Genomic DNA, 17389 nt, shown 5'->3' with positions numbered 1-17389 from the left:
CAGTATTGAAAAGTACCAGAAAAATTCCTGCAGCTGACTATGTAGTTCAGTCGCTCAGTCATGTACGACTCCTTGCAATCCCGTGGACTGCAGCACGCCATTGTGTACTAAATCCACGCAAATCAAAGCTCCCATGAAAAATCCCCTCCCACAGGTCAGCATGGCACCGTCTAAAACATCTACAAAGAATACAGGCTGCAGACAATGGAGGCAAAAGGGAACTCTCCTACACTCTTGGTGGGGGTGTAAATGGCTGCAGGAACTATCAAAACCAGCAAGGAGGTTCGTAATCAGGGTAACATCCAGAAACCACATGGCCCTAACCTCAATCCCACGTTTGTGCTCCAATCCAGAAAAAATCAGAATTCACAGCTGCCCATGAACACTTGTCTTCAGGGCAGCTCGACTGACAATGGCCAAGCTAGAATGGTTGCTGGCCAAAATCTTGGCTTTCTCTTCCCAGGGAAGCCAAATAAAAATTGCAGAGACAGAGTCTGAAGGAAATACCAAGGTGGCTTTTATTCTCAAGCCAGCAGAGAGGGGAACACAGGAGGGTCATGCCTCAAGAACTGTGCCCCACACCCCGCCCATGAGGAGTCTAGGGGCTTATATAAGGCAAAGACTCACGGTCAGGAGACAGTGATGAGGAACAAAGGCGATAGGACCTCACTTTCTTCCTCGTGCATTTCTTCAAAAACAGTCATAGACTGAAGTCAATAACCCAGGAATGGACTCTGGTGGTCCGATGTCTCTGCGGCCTTCTTTCTAATATGTAAGTACGAGGGGGAGGGTGTTGTAAGCATAAACACCAGACAGAGGATGTATTTAGCATAGAGTCCAAGGAAAAAATGTTTATTGTAGCTGCTGCAGAGTTAGGGGGCAGAAAAGCAAATTTAGTTACAGACATTCAGAGTTACGAGCAGTTAAAAGTAAAAAAAAAAAAAAAAAAAAATTGGAATATTCACGCCAGTTCATTGCTTTATCTCCTTTCTTCTCAAAAAAGGGAAAAAATAAAAAACTCACTCCTCTTTTTTTTTTGCTTTGCATGCATTCTCAGTCACTTCAGTCGTGTGCAGCCCTTTGTGATTCCATGGACTGCAGCCCGCCAGAATCCATGGGATTCTCCAGGCAAGAACACTGGAGTGGGTTGCCATGCCCTCCTCCAGGGGATCTTCCCCAATCAGGGACTGAATCCATGCCTCCTGCATTGGCAGGCAGATTTTCGAACAGCTAAGCCACCAGGGAAGCCCTTTATTTCCTTCCCCTGCAACAAATTCAACCAGGATATCCATCGACAGGGAAATGCAGACAGAGGGGTGCACCTGTCCCCGGCAATGCTACCCAGCCCTGAATCAGAGCCGAATAATGCCAGTGACAACAGCGTGGGTGGAAAGAGTGACTACCATACTAAGGAAAGGAAGGCCGGGAGAGAAAGACAAGTATCAGAAGGTATCACTGACAGCTATCTTCTTACAATTAACGCAAATGTAGGCTACTACGCAGTAGAAACAGACTCACACACTTAGAAAACCAACTTATGATTGTTAAAAAAATAAAGTTAGGGATGTGGGATAAATGAAGAGTTTGCAAGCAACAGACATCAATATACATCATACCGAAAATCGGGAAAAAAAACTGTTGAATAGCAAAGGGCAGCCTCCTGGAGACACTGTAATCCTCTATCTGGGGAAAACGAACCCAAGAAAGAATTGACAGGCGTCGGTGAATCACTGAACCAAGCTCCTCCACGCGTGACAGTATCGGGAATCGACCCTACTCGGAAATAAAACAAAGAATGCACAGAAACGGACGAGTGAAGTTTGAAGCAAAAGCAATGCTCCCACCTCGTGGTCATTTTTGTAACAACAACTCTGAAAGCTGTGTGCAGTTCAGTCCTGTCCTCAGTCGTGTCCGACTCTTTGCGACCCCACAGACTGGAGCGCGCCAGGCTTCCCCGTCCATCACCGACTCCCGGAGTCTGCCCAAACTCAGCTCCACCGAATCGATGATGCCATCCAACCATCTCAGCCTCTGTCGTCCCCTTCTCTCCTTCCTTCAGTCATTCCAGGCACTTGATATTCACAATGTCTGTGGGGTTGTAAGTAAACTACTGCCCTCCAGAAGTTGACCCCCAGGGAGGGTCAACAAACAAGAATTCTAAACTTAGCAGACGGTCACAGAGCCAAGTTCAACAGGTACATTTAACTCACACCCTTAAAGGGAAAAAAATCACATGCAATGACGGCAACATCACTAAATATTAGGGAAGTGCCTGCCAACCCTTAACGAGGTGTCAGCTCAGGCCGGTCAGAAGGGCCACTGGCAAGCCCTTTACCAACATCAAGCGCTGCAGACGCTTGGAGAAAAGGGAACCCTCCTCCTCTCGTGCTGGGAAGGGAAGTTGGAGACAGCCCCTCGGAAGACCAGTGTGTGGGTTCCTCGAACAATGAAAACGAGAATGAGATCAGAATGTTCCCTAACACCATACACAAAAATACAAGATCTAAATGGGAAGATGGAGACTGTGACATTCTTGAGGAAAATATACACAGGACACACTTTGACATGCATCACAGGAAATTCTCCTGGGCTCCAGATCTTAGAATGATGAAACATCAATCAAAAGTAACAAAACATGACCTAATCTACCTGAAACATTTGCACAGAAGAGGAAACCCTCAACAAAAGAAAAAGGCAACTCACAGAATGAGAAAATACATTTGCAATCATACATACACACAAGGAATTCGTGTCCAAAACATAGAAAGAGTTTGTGCAGCTCAATGTCAAAAAAACAAAACAAGCAACCCGAGAAATAAAAGGGCCCAAGATAGAAACAGATATGTCTTCCAAGAAGGCATAGAGATTCCCATAAGGCACATAACAAGATGCTCATCATCTCTATTAGAGACAGGACCATCAGAAGTCCCTGTGGCGGGACGATCCCCTGGAGGAGGAAATAGCTACCCACTCCAGTATTCTTGTCTGGAGAATCCCAGGGACAGAGGAGCCCTGCGGGCTGCAGTCCATGGGGTCACAGAGAGTCAGACACGGCTGAAGCAACTTAGCACACACTTAGCAATCAGAAGCCCGATTTGGTATAATGCCACCAACAGCATGATGAATGGACAGACATCTTCATACTAAGCGCAGGTCAGAGAGAGAAAGACAAAGGTCATGAGATATCATTGAGAATTATACCGCAGTGAGTGAGTTGAAGTCACTCAGTCATGTCCGACTCTGCAATCCCATAGACTGTAGCCCACCAGGCTCCTCCATCCATGGGATTTTCCAGGCAAGAATACTCAAGTGGTTGCCATGTCCTTCTCCAGGAGATCTTTCCAACCCAGGGATCGAACCCAGGTCTCCCGCATTGCAGGCAGACGCTTTAACATCTGAGCCACCTAATGCAAATGAAGTATCTCACCAAGTTAGAAACACTCACAAACTGAGAAAACCAACTTAAGATTATCGAAAAGATGTTACGGATGAGGGATAAATTAAGCGTTTGCTAATAACATGTGCCTATTGGGGGGTGCGTAGTCGCTCAGTCGTGTCCGACTCTGAGACAGCATGGACTGTAGCCCACCAGGCTCCTCTGTCCAGGGGGGTTTCCAGGCAAGAACACTGGGGTGGGCTGTCATTCCCTCCTCCAGAGGATCTTCCTGACCCAGGGACCGAAGCCGCGTCTCTTGCATCTTCTGCATTGGCAGGCAGGCTCTTTATGCTAGCACCACCCAGGAAGCGCACATACACGATATGAATATACACATTCCTGTGGATCAAAGAGATGATCAAAAGGGACTTATTGAAGCGAACGAGGAATACACACTGTCATCGCCTAGATAGAACAAGAACCCAAAGAAAGAAGAGATAAACGTCTGAGTATCACTGAATCAACTTCCTGTACATCTAAAATAAATACAATTTCAGAAACCAACACTACTCCAATAGAAAATAATGAATGCACACAAAGAGGGGGAAAAAAAATCTGGGCCCTGAAGAAATGCTGAGGCCTAGTGGCCACTTTTTGTAACAGCAACTCCAAAAGCTCTGTTACCCATGTCCACGCTGACTCTGCAAACTGCACGGACCGCAGCCCGCCAGGCTCCTCTGTCCATGGGATTCTCCAGGCAAGAGTACTGGAGTGGGTTGCCATGCCCTCCTCCAGGGGATCTTCCCAATCCAAGAACGGAACCCCCGTCTCCTGCATTGCAGGCAGATTCCTTACCCTCTGAGCCACAGGAGAAGCCCCACTGCCTGGAAGGGGTTGTTTATAAAGACCTCAATCCCGGCACACCTGGGAAGGGCTGGCCGGCCGGGTCAGCCAATCCTCACCCATCAGGGGCTCACAGTGGCAGAAAATGGGCCTTGTTTGGGCGGCCAAGTGCAAGGAACGAGAGCGCAGTCCTGAGGGTCAGGATGGACGTGGGGCTGCAGCTCTGGCTGGTTTTCTCATCATTTTATCTGGCCCTCAAGTGGGAGGCAGTTCCGAACAGACCTTCTGCTAGTGAGAGGAGCCCAGGAGTCCAGGAAAGGAGGGGTGGTGGGTGGAGACGGTGCCGGGCGCAGCGGAAGCCTCTGCAAGTCCTGCTGTTGGGAGGACGCACAGAGCGAAGTCCAGGGTCACGGGCCTTCCAGGAGCGGCTGTCTGCAGTCCAGGTCTTGCTCTGAGGGGCTCAGGGTCCGCTCTGGTCAGGAGACAGGCTGGGGGCGCTCTGCGACGACCCCTGTGTGCTGAGCTCCGCCCAGACGGGCCCCTCCCCTGGCGGGGTCAGCCCACGGGAGCCCGGGCCCTGGGGGGGTGTGTGGACAAGCTCCCTCTCTTTGCAGCTGGCACAGTGCAGATCAAGGTCAGCTGAGGGCAGAGAGCCAGGGCCCTTTCGGTTGTGGCCCCGCGGGAATCCCAAAGCCCTGCGCTTGCCGCGGGACAGGACGCGTTGAGACAAGTACACGCTGTATTCTCAGAGCCAGATGGCCAACTAGATGGCCAATGAAAGTCTCCGAATAAACATCGTGTCGGGGTCTGGATGCCAGGTCCTTTCAGGAATCAGACACGGGGGACGAGAGGAAACCAACTAAAGAAACCGTCATTAATCTTGCAAATATCCTGGAACGGTGAGCCTCAGGCAGGCCGATGTGTTAATTTCTCCCTTTCTGCAGTCCTCAGGGGAACGGGGCTGAACAAAGGCGCTGTAGCTTATCAGTCTGGCAGAGGGGTGGGATTCTCAGAGGGGGGCCATTAGGTGTGATTATAATAACAAAAGGAAGTCAGACAGCAAGGCAAAGAAACAGTTCCAACTCAGAGTCAGAACTGTCTAATTCTGCAGCGTCTGGAGGTGCAGGCTTTTCAGGGCGGCCTGTGAACTGTGGCTTCCCATTGCCCCTCCCTCCCGCAGCGCCTGGCACCACTTCCTGTCTCTGGGTTTGCCCGAAGGTTTCCTGTAAATGGAATCATATAGTTTGTCGTCATTCTGTATTTGTGTCCCCTGAAATTCACATGTTGAAATCATGACGTCTAGGTGATGGTGTCACCGGCGGGGGTGTTGGGGAGATGGTAAGTGATGAGGTCATGAGTGGAGACCCCATGAACAGGATCCCGGTTCTTATGACAGAGACCCCCAAGGAGCCCCCTCAGCCCTTCCTCCACCTGAGGACACCGTGAAGACCGCGCCCCCGACCAGGAACGGATTTTCACCAGAACCTGACCCTCCTGACACCCTCATCTCAGGCTTCTGGCCTCCACGACTGTAGGAAATGCATTTGTGTTGCTGACGCGCCCAGCCTTCTATTTTGCTACAGCAGCCCAGGCAGACTAAGACAGTGAGTCCGTCTGCGTCTGCTTCTCGGTCCGCATCGTGTGTTCAAGGTCCATCCACGCTGTAGCCTGTGTCAGAGCTTCACTCCTTTTCATGGCCGTGTCAGACTCCACTGTGTGCATGGACCCCATGCTGTTTACCCAGCCATCCATCCATCCACCATCCCACCATCCCACCATCCATCCAGACATGCATGGGATACAATCCACGGGGTCGCAAACAGTCAGACACGACGGACACAGCTCATGAACGTCAATAAGGGCATTTGCCATCTTGTTGTAGCCACGCGCTCCGGGAAACAGACTCACCCAAAAGGACAATGCAGATAGTGGAGTGCGGTTTATTACACCGGCGGGCCCAAGACAGAGTCTCCTCTTAGCCAAGGACCCCGACCAGCATTTGTGAAAATCCTTTACACCCCATGTGTACGTGTCCGAACCCACCACCCCAAATTCCTTGAGACTCACATAAACTGAGGGAGGGTAAATACAATCCCAATAACCCCATCACTCCTGTGCCATGTGCTCAGACAGTTAAACAATTACCCAATAATCAATAAGCACGAGGTTACACTCCAATAGATACAGAAAAAGTTATGGCCTGTCCGGAGATAGGGGTAATGAGTGTATGTGTTTTCTTAGGCGATGAGTAACCTGGATATGCTCTTTAAGACTCCCCTGTCTGGAGGGGGTCTTATCCTTCTGTTGTCATTTCCATAGACACTAAACACAGTTCAGAGTCCACTGGAGAGGTGGCCGAGCATGATCAGCACGAACAGGCCTGAGATGGAGTCCAGGTCCTATGTTCCTTCTTCATTCACCCTTCTTGATGCTCCTAGTTTTCAAAATGAGCCTCATTTATGGCAATATATTGCACCCTAGCCCTCCGGCCACCCACATGAGAGAACCCTATCAACCTCTGGGTTACAAAATTCACAAGGCATTGTAAAATTCAGGGTCCACAAAGCAGAACTACCAAGGCAACTATAACAGTGGTAAATATAGTTTTCCACCAATCGCCCTTCACCCAAGATAGGACCGAAGTCCAGAAAGGAATGTTTTCATTTGACATTGCTTTCACCTGGTTTTTCATGTCATCTAAAGCAGTCGATACATTGCCAGATAAGTCAGGAGTGTATACACAACATTCAACCTGAATTATAGCACAGGTCCCTCCTTGAGCAGCTGTGAGCATGTCCAAAGTCATTCTATTATGAATTACCACTTTTCTCATTTGGATGTGCTCTTCATTTAAGGCTTGGATGGCTTTTGTTCTATCTAGGAGGGCCTGTTTTGTGAAATTAGTCAAGGCCTCTACTTTAATCATAACATCTGTTGTCCCTATAGAGGGTACAAACAAGGCAGCAATATACTCATACCATCGAAACACAGATCTTGTCCACCTAGCATGTAAATAAGGTAGATTTACCGGGGCTTGTTGTAGGTTAGGCTTTTGTTACACTGGCATTTCTATCAAATGTAACCCCATGACCTGAGTCTCTTAACTGTAGGTCTTACACCAAGAGAGAAAGGAGAGGTTATCTTTGACAAGAGAGAGGAAAGTCTCTTTTTGTCATCGCAGAGAAGACCAGAGTGGTTTAAAATCTCCTTGGCAGAGCGGTGACACCCACCAAGGAAGTCCATCCTTCACAGACAGAGGCACAGTCCCACATACCCAGCAGTTGGAGGTGTTGTGGAAGTCTGCGTAGGAACGTGCCCATGAGATGAAAACATTGTCCTGAGTTGAAACAGAAGTTCAATTCAAAATCACGTTGATGAGGCCAAGCAGCAGGAGTTGATTGTGCGGCTTCATCCTGAAGGGGCTCGTCCAGGATCTTCTTTTCCTTCTTCTCAAGGATGGTTTTACTCTCTAGACAGTCAGCGGGGTCCCTCTGTGCAGTCCACTCAGCGTTTTCTGGGTCTGCGTGGTATGCTCTCTTCACCCTCATATGATGGATCCAAGGGACAATACCTGCAACTTTAACTGCAGTAGGGGTAGTTAGAATAACATAAGGACCCTTTCACCGAGGGGCTAGCAAATCATGTTCCCAGTCTTTGACCCATACTTGGTCACCAAGCGTAAACTGATGAATCTGTTCCCCAAGGGGGAAAGGCACCCTTTCTTGTACAAACTTAGTTACCCGATTTATGACGTTACCCAGTTCCATCTGCTGTGAAATCCTATCCCCCCTCACCTGAGGCAAATTTCTTGACACCTGTTTTATTATGGGAGGGGGCCTCCCATGCACAATTTCACATGGAGAACAGCCTTGGGACTGTGGGGTCATCCTGAGTCTGAGCAGAACCGTCGGAAGCAAGTCCACTCAGGAGCAGTCAGTCTCTCTGATCCACTTGGAGGGTCTCTTTAAGTGTCCGGTTGGTTCATTCCACCATCTCAGAACTCTGGGTGTGTATGCAGTGTGCAGTTTCTATTTGATGTTTAAAGTTTTGCTTACTTGTTATACTAAATCAGCTACAAAAGCCGGGCCATTGCCTGATCCAATGCTGGTAGGAAATCCAAATTTGGGAACTATTTCCCCAAGCCAGCACGGGGCTACTTCTGGTGCTCTTTCAGTCCAGGTAGGAAAAGCTTTTACCCGTCTCAGGAACGTACATACCATGACCAGCAGATAATGGTGGTGTTGGTGAGGTTTCATTTCAGTGAAGTCCACTCCCAGGTGTTCAAGGGGCAGGGTGCCTTTCAGCTGAACACCCGGAGGTTTTTGTCTGAATCCCTGAGAGGCAGCATTCACCTGTGAGCAGGCAGCATGGCCTAAGTGGATCGCTTGGTGTGTCTGGCTTACCAGAGTGTGCGCCAGCTCCTCCAGTACCAATAATTTGCCACTTGGCAATTCCCACCATTACTTTTCAGTCTTGATGGCCCCTTCAGCTTTGGCTAATGTGACAGCCATTGCCCTTGTTTTATCAGGCTAGTGCCATCAGTATATAGGACCCAGTTGGTGTCTGGAACCTTGAACCCTTCTTTAAAAGAAACCCCAGATATCTTACCTCCTCCTTGCAGATCTGTGCCTTCTTTGACACCCGGTAACCTGCTTCCAGCAACAGCTGGAGCAGTGCATTTGTCCCTTTCCAGCATTTTTCCTTGGTCTCGGCAGCCAGCACCAGGTCATCCACGTATTGTAGGAGCCGACATCCATACTCTTCCGGATGGAATGAGTCCAGGTCAGAAGCCAAGGCTTCCCCAAAGATGGCTGGGGCGTTCTTAAACCGTGTGGGGGAGTCCGGATGAGCTGTTGTTTGGTGCTCCCGACTGGATCTTCCCACTCAAAGGCAAAGATGGGCTGTGACGCTGGGGTGAGGGGTATGCAGAAGAAGGCATCCTTGAGATCTAGGCAAGTGTAAACCTTAGTCCTCAGCGGGAGGAGGCTAACCAAGGTATAGTGGGTTTGGAACAGTGGAGTGTAAAGTCACGGTAGCCTGGTTGACTAGCCTGAGATCTTGTACAGGCCTATAGTCCTGTCCTCCTTCCCTTTTGACTGGCAGGATTGGCATATTACAAGCCAACTGGCACTCTACTAGAATGCCTGCTTGTTTCAATCTATTGATGTGGGGCAATATGTTGGTTCAGGCCTCCATCCATAGTGGGTACTGGCACTCTCTAACCGGGATAGTGCCTGGTTTGAGTTCCATTATTACTGGGGCGTGATGTTTAGCCAGCCTGGGGGGAGAGGGTGTTGTCTTCCACCCAGACCTCAGGGAATAATTGAGTTAGCTCCCTCATGCTCTTCTGGCCCACCCAGTTCTGCCTTCAGAGGTTCTTACAACCTCCACTCATCTTGGGTGGGCACTGAGAGAGACGGCTAATAAGTCATAGAGTCCGTCCAGAAGGTGGGCCTCTCCTCAGGGGAGAAAGTCACCTGTGCTCCTAGTTTGGAGAGCAAGTCTCCTCCCAACAGGGGTACTGGGCACTCAGGAATGTAGAGGGATTCATGAACCACTTGGTGACCCCCCATGTGACAATTCCTGGGCTGGCAAAACGGTTTAATCATCTCTTCTCCCGATACCCCAGTTACAGCGGTAGTCTTTTTGGACAGTGGGGCCACAGGCTTTGTTACTACCGACAGTTCTGCTCCTGTATCCGCCATGAAGTCAGTGTTTTGGTCCCCACTTTTAAGGTTACCATGGGCTCTCAGGGACCTGATATCTCTGAGCCCTGGCAGCCCTAGTTAATTTCCAAGTCAGCAAGCCCCACAACTGCGGGAGCTTCCTCTTCCTTCCTTGCCTTAGGGCATTCATTCTTCCAGTGGCCAAAAGCTTGCACCAGGCACACTGGTTTGGCTGTAACGGGCCCGGGGCCTCCGCTGGAACTGGTTGAAGGACTGTCCTGTCCCTGGGGCAGGTGAGGTTTTCCGGAGGGCCCGAGATAGACTTCCCCAGAGCAGCAGCTAGCGCTGTAAGTCTCTTGTCTGTTCTCTTTCGTTTCCTCCAGCTCTCTGGCAGAGCTCAGTCTCTGTTTAATTCCAACGTCTCCCTCCCCCTCTCCTCAGTACTCACCGGGAGAGGCGGGTATAGCTTGGGCGGTTCGGTTGGAGTCGGATCCTGGAAGTGTTGGCCAGAGGCTTCTGTCACCAGGATCGGAGCCTGCCCAACCGGCGGCTCTACGAACTTCGGGAAAGCTGGCGGAGGAGCAGCGGCTGCTGCAGGAACTTCACCTGGCCCTGGATCAGCATTAAGGCGGCCCCCGGTCCTGGTGGAGCCCTGGGAGGCAGGTGTGTCATTATCCAGCATGGGGGAGGGGTCAGGTCATCCCCGTCCAAATCCTGTAGAATTTCCTTTTTTATCATCAGTCAATTTTTGTGCCCTTCATATTTTTCCCTTTCCCTTCTGGATACAGAACCTTGTCCAAGTAGGAGGGTCTCAAGCTAACCCTAGCCGTGAGTCAATAGATGGATATCGATCCATGTGTCCTGGCTATCCTGTGGCTACTGTATAGACTGCTTCCACTATTTTTGAGTTCATGATGTTCTCTCGTGGCCATCCTGCTCCCATACGGGTCCATTCGACCACAGAGTATGTGGAGGCAGTTAGGCTTCATCTTCACCCCATAGTCTCCTCCTAATCCCTTCTTTAAAATTTTCACTCCAATACAGTTGCCTTAGATTCACTTCGCCACATCTTGCTTACCTTCTCAGGCCTTCTTGTACTTTTCCTTTTCGTTCTGTCTACGAAGTTCTCAGTACCCTATGTACTTCTGATATTTCCACTCAGTGACACATAAATTGCCATTCTGCCTCCTTCCTAATTGGGGTGAGAAGAGCCTTACCTGCCAGATCCCAGAGGGAGAAGGGGGATCAGCGTGTCTTAACCCGCCGGTCAGCACAGCTGAAACAGGACATCACATGGTCCAAAACTGTTTCTCCCTTAAAGTCCATTCTGCCTTGGTGGGCTTGATCAGATGCGAATGAAAACACAGATGGGTTAAATATCCCATGTCCCAGGCCATCTCCGGAAAAGCCAATTTATACTCACTTCTGTATCGCCCTCCTTCTAGCCTGACAATTCCGAGGGGGTCAAGAACTTCACAACAGACAGGACACCTCCTGGGGGAGTGCAGAATATGAGCATACAAGGGCCAGTTTCCTATCCTAAAAATCCCCTGGTGATTGCTTGATAATAATTATCCCCGAGACGGCGTGGACACACCTCCTAAATGTCCTTCACAAATTTCCTTGCTAAACCCTAGCTCGCTCATCGACCTCTGTACCAAGCAATTGCCGCCTGCCTATTCCAGGCTCCTGTGGGTCCCCGCTCCTTCTAGTCCCTCCCAGGGGGGTGATCAGACCCCTCTTCCACCCTGCCGGGTGGGTTCCTCCTCACCTGAGCGCTCAGTTGCCCTGCTGCTGTCCACTACCTGCTGACGTGAAAGTTCTGGGCATTAAGACGCAGAATCCTTCCAGAGGGGCGAGGCACCTTCCCCCCTCTAGGAGATTCAAGCTACAAAGCCTTGGGTTGGCCTCAAATGACACGTGTCTCCTCAAAGTGAGGAGTTTCCCGGCCAACGCACCAAATGTTACAGCCATGCTTTCCGGGAAACAAACTCACTCAGAAGGACAATGCAGAGAGTGGAGTGCAGTTCCTCTTAGCCAAGGGCCCCGACCAGCATTTGTGAAAATCTTTTATACCCCGTGTGTACGTGTCCAAACCCACCACCCCAATCCCTTGATGCTTACAAAGGAAGGGTAAATACAGTCACAATAACCCCATCATTCACGTGTCAATAGTCAATAATCAATAAGCCCGCGGTTACATTCCAACCAGTTAATAACCGATAAGCCTGTGCTTACATCCTGATAGACAGTGTCCGGAGGCAGGGGTGATTAGTGTCTGTTTTCTCTTAGGTGATGAGTAATCTGGATGTGATCTTCAAGGTTCCCCTGTCTGGAGGGAGTCTTATCCTTCCATTGTCGTTCCCACAGGCACTAAGCAGAGAGTTCAGAGTCCACGGGAGAGCTGGCCGAGCACGATCAGCACAGACAGGCCTGAGATGGAGTCCAGGCCCTATGAATTCCTTCTTCATCGTCTCTGACCCTGGAATGAATTCATCTCCTCCTCAGGCTAAGAATTCCAGCGTCTTATTGTTCAGCAACAACCTTTCAGCACTTTAATTCCTCAGTCGCTGATATTATTACCAAGATAAACTTGTCCTCATGGGTGTGGGAGATGAAGTGGATCCATTGTGATTGCTCTCTGGTCAAATGACTCTAGCAATTTTAATTATGTTCTATATCCACAATATTTATATTTACATCCATCGAAGTCTACTTCTCAGATCTTTATGTACACCAAACAATAGATACCTGGTGAGTTCAGATTATATTAAACACTCCTTCCATGACTTTTCCAATGTCAATTGAATCAGAACAAGGTGAAGCAGGGAGAAGAGTTGAAATTGTAAATGATCTCTAAGGACCCTAACAAAAATAAACATTAGACAGAAATCCTAACCATTACTGGTCTATACAAAAGAATCACAATGTGTCTTTTTCATGAAACTGCAACAATTGACTAATTAGAGTTGCAGCAAGTTGGAGTTATGCTTGATTTGAGTTGAAGCAGTTTGGATGTGGGCATATGAGGATATATAGGATGATACATACCTAAGGAGGTAACAACTATGAATCCAAACATTTATAAGGTAACTTTTGTAAACAAAGATGAAACATTTAACTTGTTTTCACTATCTCACCCTTCCAGACTTTGCCATCAGCTACTGACCCCCTGTGGACTTGTTGGTTTAGTGCCCTCAGATTAAAACTAGTCACATGCATCTTGCTTAGCTGTGTTCTCTTTGTTTGAAATTGTTTATGTTTCTCTCTCCTAGTATGCTCTTATAAGTAACACTATCTGTATCATTTATTCTGTCTATAAGGTGGTCTCCTTCATTGTCCACTGTGTAATGCTCCTCCGTGTATACAGATATTTACATGTCGATGTATATAGATATCTATGCCTATATGTATCTAAAATAGATATTTATATCTGTATATACATAGATAGTTATGTCTATATCTACATACATATTTATATGCCTATGCATATAGATATTTATGTCTCTATGAAACTAGGTATTTATACATCTGTGTACCTAGAATGTATATTTCTATGCATATAGACATTTATATATCTATGTACCTAGACATTTATATCTCTATCTGGAAATTTACATAACTATGTACCTAGATATTTACATTTATGTACACTTATGTATATACAAATAGATGTCTAACCAGTATAACAGGGCCTGTAGAAAAGGGAATGCTCCTGCAAAAAGACCTGACTCGGCAACTGAACAACAACAAAATAGAAAATACATTCGGTTCACCCGCCACCAAGAACACATGGTATATCAATGTTACTACAATATGAAATAAAGGTTACTTTAAAAAAAATGAAGCTTAGGAGGACTTCCCTGCAGCCCAGTGGTTAAGATCCTGTGCTTCAGATGCAGGGGGCGAGCGTTCAACACTTGGTCGGGGAACTAAAAACCCCACATGCAACATGAATCTGCCAGTAAACTAAAAAAAATTATTAAAATAAATAAATAAGAATGTTCAGAAAAAACACACAAGCTTTTGGGTGTTTCTTCAGGTACATTCCATATCGAATTACAGTCTTGAGTTAAAACTTGAAAGTTTTCACATTCAAGGCAATCACAACTGGGCATGAAAAAATCCTGACACCTTGTGGCCATTCCCTGCAATAGCAACCTTAAAACTTATGCTTATGAGAACATTTCATGCAAAGATGGGCTCAGTAAAGGACATCAATGGCATGGACCTAACAGAAGCAGAAGATATTAAGAAGGGGTGGCAAGAAAACACAGCAGAACTGAACAAAAAAGGTCTTCATGGACCAGACAGTCATGATGGTGTGATCACTCATCTAGAGCCAGACATCCTGGAATGTGCAGTCAAGGGGGCCTTAGGAGATATCACTACAAACAAACCTAGCAAAGGTTATGGAATTCCAGTTGAGTTATTTCAGATCCTAAAAGATGATGCTGTGAAAGTGCTGCACTCAATCTGTCAGGAAATTTGGAAAGCTCAGCAGTGGCCACAGGACAGGAAAAGGTCAGTTTTCATTCCAATCCCAAAGAAAGGCAATGCCAAAGAATGCTCAAACTACAGCACAATTGCACTCATCTCATACACTAGCAAAATAATGTCAAAAATTCTCCAAGCCAAGCTTGAAAAATACGTGAACTGTGAACTTCCAGATTTTCAAGCTGGTTTTAGAAAAGGCAGAGAAACGAGAGATCAAATTGCCAACAGCCACTGGATCATCGAAAAAGCAAGAGAGTTCCAGAAAAAATATCTATTTCTGCTTTATAGAGTATGCCAAATCCTTTGACTGTGTGGGTCACAATAAACTGTGGAAAATTCCCAAAAGATAGGAATAGCAGACCACCTGACCTGCCTCTTGAGAAATCTGTATGCAGGTCAAGAAGCAACCATCAGAACCAGACATGGAACAACAGACTGGTTCCAAATTGGGAGAGGAGCATATCAAGGCTATATATTGTCACCCTGCTTATTTAACTTCTATGCAGAGTACATCATGAGAAATAGCGGGCTGGATGAAGCACAAGCTAGATTCAAGATTGCCGGGAGAAATATCAGCAAAGCAGATGGCACAACCCTTATGGCAGAAAGTGAAGAAGAACTAAAGAGACTCCTGATGAAAGTGAGAGAGGAGAGTGAAAATGTTGGCTTAAAGTTCAACATTCAGAAAACTAAGATCATGGCATCTGGTCAGATCACTTCATGGCCAATAGATGGGGAAAGAGTGGCTGACTTTATTTTGGGGGCTCCAAAATCACTGCAGATGGTGACTGCTGCAATGAAATTCAAAGACACTTACTCTTTGGAAGATAAGTTATTACCAACCTAGACAGTATATTAAAAAGCAGAGATGTTATTTTGCTAACAAAGGTCTGTCTAGTCAACGCTATGGTTTTTCCCCTGGTCATGTATGGATGGGAGAGTTGGACTGTGAGGAAAGCTGAGTGCTGAAGAATGGAAGCTTTTGAACTGTGGTGTTGGAGAAGACTCGAGAGTCCCTTGGGCTGCAAGAGGATCCAACCAGTCCATTTGAAACGAGATCAGACCTGAGTGTTCATTGAAAAGACTGATGTTGAAGCTGAAACTCCAATGCTTTGGCCACCTGATGTGAAGAGCTGACTCATTTGAAAAGACCCTGATGCTGAGAAAGATTGAGGGCAGGAGGAGAAGGGGACCACAGAGGATGAGATGGTTGGATGGCATCACCGACTCAGTTGACACGAGTTTGGGCAAACTCCGGGAGTTACTGATAGACAGGGAGGCCTGGCGTGCTACAGTTCATGGGGCTGCAAAGAGTCAGACACGACTGAGTGACTGAATTGAACTGATAAGGGGAAAGAATATGAAGAAGAATAGATATCTATATCTATATCAAGAATAGATAGCTATATGTTTACCAGACCAGCTGGAATGTAAGAGATGCTGATGGTGACTGGTTCTGACTCTCAAGACTTCAATCAAATGAAGCTTGGAGTCTCCCACAGCCCAAGACCCTTAATGAACCTGCCTGGAAAGTTAAAGTGTTAGTCACTCACTCATGTCTGACTCTTTGCAATCCCATGGACCACATCCTCCTCTGTCTATGGGATTCTCCAGGCAAGAATACTGGAGTGGACTGCCCTGCCCTCCTCTTGGGATCATCCTCATTTAGGGGTTGAACCCGGGTCTTCTGCTATGCAGAGATTGTTGACCATCTGAGTCACCACAGAAGCCGGAACATGCCTGTACTCATAGATTAAAGCTTCCCCAACTTTGTGGTTTACAGAGACACTGCTCTGGAAAGCTCCATGTTGTTCTCCATAGTTCTGCAAGTAATACACTTTTTCTTCCCATGAGCTTTGGCTGTGTTGTACCTTCTGGCTCTACACCCACCAAGACGTAAACTCGCTTTTCTGATAACATTTCTCCATCCAGACTCCCAACCACCACTTCATTCTAATTCGACAGTCAGTTGCTTTCCTTTCAATACATGGAAATCACATTATTTTTATGAGAGCAAAGCTACCTAAGGGCCAGAAACACTGTCCCTATTTTATCTTGGGAAACCAGTAGGTGTCAGGCAAACTCAGCTCTATGGATCCACAGTCCTCCAGATCGATGCCTTGGCTTACAGAAAACACTTGCAAGGCTTTGAGGTTTTACTTATACCTCATTTCTGAAGGCTTTTCATACCTACATTAAATAAACAGATGGCTCATCAGTGCCACTTCTACTTTCAGGTTAAAAATCCTCCAAGTTTTTTCTAACATCCTTATTCCAAGCGTTGTGTTTAAATCTTTGACCATACGGTGTTTATCGTGCATCTCATCAGAATGTAGTTAATTACACCATTTCTCTTGAATAATGCAGTCCTCACCACATAAGAGTTCTCGTCAAAACTGGATTTGATAAGGCAGGGCACAGTGGGCCTAGGATAAACTCCGGGAGCGCGGTTTCAGTTTGCTGGAGCCGATATACCAGTTGAGGGCACTGGAAAGAAACATTCAGCCTGAGGACAACCCGCCCACTTGAGGATCCAGGCCTCAGAGGCCATGCCTGAAAACAAAGAGACCAGCCAAGCTGCGCCTGCGCACTGGAGGCTTGGCAGACACGCCCACAGAGCAGCCAATCCCCGAGCGGTGGGGCGGGGCCTGCATCGCGCTCCGCACCCTCCGGGCGCCTATTGGCCAGACCGCCTCAGTCACAACGCCGATTGGTCGCCTGTGCCTGACAGGGTACAAGCAGGCTGCTGGCCCTTCACTTCACCTCAGCGCCGAAGGACTGGACTTCGCTGAACCGCTAGCGCTCCCGGGGACAGGGTGGGCAGCACGGCAGGACAGCGGGGAGGCTGAAGGGAACGCGTCCTGCGCAGCCATCATAAACCCTTAGCCTGATGGCTTCAACTTCCAGGGTGGGAGGCCCGAAATCCTGTCAACTTTGAGTAACCTGAGTCCTAATCTGAAGGGGGCTTGCGTCTCGTCAGCTTCAGGGATTACAATCCCTCCACCCA

Source organism: Muntiacus reevesi, chromosome 1 (genome assembly GCF_963930625.1).
Source record: "Muntiacus reevesi chromosome 1, mMunRee1.1, whole genome shotgun sequence".
NCBI lineage: Eukaryota > Metazoa > Chordata > Mammalia > Artiodactyla > Cervidae > Muntiacus > Muntiacus reevesi.
This window is presented reverse-complemented; position numbering follows the sequence as displayed.